This window comes from Prionailurus viverrinus, chromosome A1, assembly GCF_022837055.1.
Source record: "Prionailurus viverrinus isolate Anna chromosome A1, UM_Priviv_1.0, whole genome shotgun sequence".
Lineage (NCBI taxonomy): Eukaryota > Metazoa > Chordata > Mammalia > Carnivora > Felidae > Prionailurus > Prionailurus viverrinus.
The window spans coordinates 220765454-220771129 of NC_062561.1; the positions used below are offsets into that span (position 1 = coordinate 220765454).

Below are 5676 nucleotides of genomic sequence, written 5' to 3' on the forward strand. Positions count from 1 at the left end.
GTTTGTTTATTTGTTTTTGTTTTGATTTTTTTGAAAAGGAGCTCGCCTTATTTGGGGGAGAGTACCGCACGTGACCAACAGATGAAGGCAGCCCAGCGGGCACCCTGCACATCACACTCAAAAAGGGACACAGGAGGTTTTACTAAGAAAGATCAACTGGAACATGGGTTCCTCTGGGCAACTTTCCCAACCTCATACCTCTGAGGAGTCAGGACACTCCGACAGATAGAGCCCCTCAGGGATGCTGCCTTGTTTTTTGTTTTTGTTTTTCTTTTTTATAAAGAACATTTTCTTTAGATTTTTTTGGAGTCTTCATTTGTTGCTTTCATTCTATGTTCTCTCAAGGCCATCAGACCAACTTCTGTACAGATTGTCTGGATGTCGGCCCCAGAGAAGTCATCTTTAGCCATGATCAAGTCATCCAGTGTAACATCATTGGCCAAGGTCATCCTGCTTGCGTGCATCTGAAAGACGTGCTTCTTAGTCTTTTCATCGGGCAGGGGGAACATAATTTTCCTGTCAATGCAGCCTGGTCTGGTGAGTACTGAATCCAAAGTTACCATTTTGTTTGTGGCCATGATCACTTTCATGACACCCCTTGAATTAAATCCATCCAACTGGTTCAACAGTTCCAGCATTGTTCATTGAATTTCTCTCTCACCACTGGAATTTGAGACATAACTTTTTGTTCCAGTGGCATCAATTTCATCAATAAACACGATGGATGGTGCATATTCTTCTGCAACTTGAAACAATTCCTGAAGGAGGTTAGGCCCATCACCTAGATACTTCTGAATAAGTTCAGAACCAACCACTCAAAAAAGTGGCTGAGGTTTGGTTTGCTACTGCTTTGGCTAATAAGGTTTCACCTGTGCCAGGTGGCACAGAATGACCCCCTTTTGGGTACTTTATGCCCCTCTCTTCATAATATTCATGATGAGTTGGAGGAAGCTCCACAGATTCCTTAATTTCCTGGATTTGGTTGTCCAGCCCCCCAACAGCAGCATAAGTTTCCTGGCAAGGGTGCTTTTTTACCTTCATCACTGTGATCAAGGGTCTGTGTCATCCATGAGCACCTTTATGATGGCATATACCTTGTGGCTAAGCAAGACCGAGCAGCCTGGCTCCAGCAGATCCTTGTCTACAAAGCAAAGAATGCTGACGTAGTGTTCTGAGCCCACAGATGTAGACACGATGGCATGATTGCCCTCAATGATCTCTTCCAACATTCCTACTGACATTGGGTTCCCTTCAGATCATCCACCTTTGATCTTTCCTCCTCTTGCTTTTCTTCTAAAAGTTTCATTTGTTCCCGATCTCTAATGAATTCTTCCTCCATGAGAAAATAGTCTTTTCAGTAACTTTAACTGGCATGGAGTGTGAGGTATCTCCGTGTTAGCTTGCTGACAGCATCTGATCTCCTTGTCTTCTTTTTCTTTTTCCCCACTCTAGTTGGCCCGGGAAGTGTGTATTTCTTTTCCTTGTCCTTTTCATCCTTCTTGCCACCTCCAGGGCCATGACCACCACTCTGACTTTGACCCATCTTGCTTCAGCCCCTCCAACCGCCACTACCAGAAGTGCTGATAATGAAATTATTTCTGAAATAGATAAAAAATTTCAAAGTTCAATAATAAGAAAGCAAACAATCCAATAAAAAGGAACTCAAAATACTTGAACTAAACTACAACAAAGTAGAATTATGGATAGAAAATAAGCACATCAAAAAAAAAAAGTTCAACATCTTTAGGCTCTAGAGAAATGCCAATTAATACCAAAATGAAATGCTACTACACACCTGCCTACAGGAATGGATAAAATTGAGGAAAATAAATAAGCAAAACTGATCATACCAAGAATTGGTGAATATGTGGAGTGCAACTAGAAATCCTGTACATTGTGGAAGAACTGTAAAATTATATAATAATTCTGGAAAATAGTGTGGTCATTTCTTATAAATTTGTATATGTGCTAACCATGTGAACTAAAGATCCCTCCCATGTATTTACTACAGAGAAATAAAAACTTATATTTGCACATAGCCTTTATGCAAAGGTTTATCATAGCTCTATTCATAACCAGTAAAAAGTATAAACAACCCAAATGCCCCTCAATCAAGTAATGGATAAACTCTATTTATCCATGAAATGAAAGTAATAAAAAGAAATAAACTACAGATACATGCAACAAAAAGAATCAATCAAACACATTATGCTAAGGGAAAGTAGGGAAACTCAAAAGGCTGTGCAAGTATTCCTCATAACATATTAGCAAATCACATCCGCAATGTTTAAAAATAATTATATTCTGTGACTAACTGGGATATATTCCAGATATGCAAGTCTGGTAACTTATTTTAAAATCAGTCAATGTAATATACCACATCAATAGGCTAAGAAGAAAATCATATGCTCATATCAATGGATGCAGAAAAGGCGTTTAAAAATCAATACCCATGTATGATAAATACTCTCACACAAACTTGGAATAGAGGGGATCTTTCTCAACTTGATAAGGACACTTTCAACAAATCTACAAGAAACATCATGCTTGACATTAAAATAGTGATTATTTTCCCTGTAAGTTTAGGGACAAAACAAAGATGTCCACTCTCATTCCATATAGTACTGGAAGTTGTTCCCATTTTAAAGAGTAAAAAAAATGGCAATAAAAATCATACACATTGAAAGGAAGAAATAAAACTCTCACTATTTGAAAATGGGATGATTATTTGTATTGAGGAAAAAAAACCCCTCAGAATTAATAAGTGAATTCAGCAAGATTGCAAATATAAGGTCAACATACAAAAAAATCACATTTGTACTAACAATAAATATATGGAGACCAAAAAGTAATACTCAGAAAAATGCTCCAGTAAAATACTTAGATGCAAATTTAACAAAATATGCTATAGGATCTATGTGCTAAAAATTACAAATTACTACTGAGATAAAGAATTCTTAATGGAGAGACATAGTGTGTTCAAAGATTTGAAGACAATGTAGAAAAGATGTCAACATTTAATGAAATCCCTATCAAAATCCAAGCAAGATTCAGACATAGAAAACATTATTCTACGTTTTATATGGAAAGGAAGAGACTTTAGAATAACTAAAACAACACTGAAAAATAAGAATAAAATGGGAGGGATCACTTTGCCTGATGGTAATGCCAACCCTGTAGCTATAGTAATTAAGAGAATGTGGAGAAAGAGTAATTAAGAGAATTAAGAGATGAGTTCCTCCTCATCTGTGGGGGGATGTTCCAAGACCCCTGATGGATGCCTGAAACCACAGATATTACTGAAACCTGTATGTACTGTTTTTTTCCAATACATATGTACTTATGATAATATGTAATTTAAAAATTAAGCAGAGTAAGTGGTTAACAACAATAACGAATAATAAAGTAGAACAATTTTAATAATATGCCATAATGAAAGTGACCATAGATCTTAGAGACTTCAGCATATGATTTTTTTCTTTTCTTATAAAATTGAGAATTTCCACTTTTTAAATGTTTAAATAAACATTTTTAATACAAAAAGGTAAATAATAACACACATACAACAAGAGAATGAATTAAAAATCAAACACCAAACAAAGAAAAACCCAAGCAGATAGTTTCATTGGCAAATTCCCCCAGATATATGAAGAATTAGCAACCATCTTTATCAAATTCTTCTGAGAAATAGAAGAAGAAGAAACATACTCCACTTATTCAGTGAGGTAAATGTCACTCTGATAGCAAAACCAGACAAAGAATTCACAAGTTAAAAAACCAAGACAGGGTGCCTGGGTGGCTCAGATGAACCCAACCCTTGGTTTGTGCTCAGGTCATGATCGTGGGATCAAACCCAACATTGGACCCTGCGTTGAGTGTGGAGACTGCTTAAGATTCTCTCTCTCTCTCTCTCTCTCTCTCTCTCTCTCTCTCTCTCTCCTTCTGCCCCTGTCTCCTACACACTCTCTCTCTCTCTCAAGTAAATATGATGAAAATAAAACAAATATCCCATATAGATAAAGATTTAAAACTCCTCCACAAATTATGTATGCAACAGCATATCAGAAGGATTATATGTCATGTATTTAACATCAGTCTTTTAACAATTATTCCAAAAACTAGAAGAGTAAGGAAAATTTCTCAATTCATTCTATGAGGATAGTATTATGCTATTATGAAGCCAGAGAAAGGCATCATAGAGAAGAAAACTAAAGGTTAATATCTCTTAAGGAGATAGACACAATAATTCTCAGTAAGATACTAGAAAACAAATCTAGTGGTATATTAAAAGATTTTTACACTGACTATGGAACTGACTTAGGAGTGCAGAGTTGAGTCAACATAAAATAACCATTCAATGTAACAACACCATATTAATAGAACAAGAATATCATCATCAAAATAGACTCAGAAAAAGCATTTGACAAAACTCAGGGCCCTTTTCACTATAAAGCAATAAAAAATTTAGGAACAGATGAGATTTCCTCCAAACAAAGAGCAAGTACAAAAATCTCACTCCTAACATAATGTATAATGGTGAAAGAGTAAATGCTTTCCCACTAACATCTGAAACGACAAGAGTGTTCCCTGTCATCACTTCTATTTACATTGTACCGCAGGTGCTACAGGTCCTACAGAGGGCAGTTAGAGAAGGAAATGAAATAAAACACATGCGGATTTGAAAGGGAAAAAGAGGGGAGCCTGGGTGGCTCAGTCAGTTAAGTGTCAGGCTCTTGACTGCGGCTCAGGTCATGATCTTGCAGTTTGTGGGTTTGAGTCCTGCATCAGGCTCTGTGCTGACAGCATGGAGCCTGCTTGGGATTCTTTCTCTCTTTCTCCCTCTCTCTGTCCCCCCCTGTCCGTGTGCTATGTTTCTCTCTCTCTCTCAAAATAGATGAATAAACTTAAAAATTAAAAAAAAGAAAGGGTGGAGGAAACTGTCTCTATTTGCACATGACATGATATTATGTGAAAAAAAATCTTCAGGAACCCAGAATACCTATTAGGCTGATAAGTAATTTCAGCAAGTTTACAGGATATGAGACCAATATACAAAACTCAATCTCATTTCTGCCTGCTAGGAAAAAAATAACCAAAAATGAAAATAGGAAAATAATTCCATTTACAGTAGCATAACCCAGTCTAAATACTTGGAAATAAGTTTAAGAAAAGGAAGCACACAATACTTACCTGGCAGGGGAGATACCATGATCACGAAGGTGGTTTTCCCAGGGCGAGGCTTATCCATTGCACTCCGGATGTGCTGACCCCTGCGATTTCCCCACTGAAAATTACAAAACGTTATCTAAAGATATTAAAGATACATGAAAAAAAATGGAAAGGTATTTTGAGTTCTTGGATAAGCACTAGTCTGTAAATGATCTATAGATTCAATGAAATACTATCAAAATTCCAGATGGCTTTTTGTAGAGTTTATAAACTGATCCTAAAATTAATATGCAAATTCAAGGAAACCCCAAGAGTCAAACAGTCATGACAACAGAGTAGGAAAACTCATGCTTTTTGATTAAAAAGGCTTACATTTCCTGCCTGAGTTTCCAGCCTACTGTCCTGCCCCCACCATCTCAGACTCATGACTGCTACTTCAACTCTTGCCTGAGTTTCCAGTTGGCTGGTCTGCCGTGTAGATTTCAAAGTCACCAGACTCCACAACTG

At 36.9% G+C, this 5676-nt stretch overlaps 2 pseudogenes; one reads left to right on the forward strand and one right to left on the reverse strand.

Annotated features, from left to right (window-relative positions):
• Nucleotides 1-283: 283 nt before the first annotated feature.
• LOC125172130 (26S proteasome regulatory subunit 4-like) lies at nt 284-1543 on the reverse strand (annotated as a pseudogene).
• Nucleotides 1544-5182: 3639 nt separating this feature from the next.
• LOC125147608 (uncharacterized) lies at nt 5183-5306 on the forward strand (annotated as a pseudogene).
• Nucleotides 5307-5676: the final 370 nt, after the last annotated feature.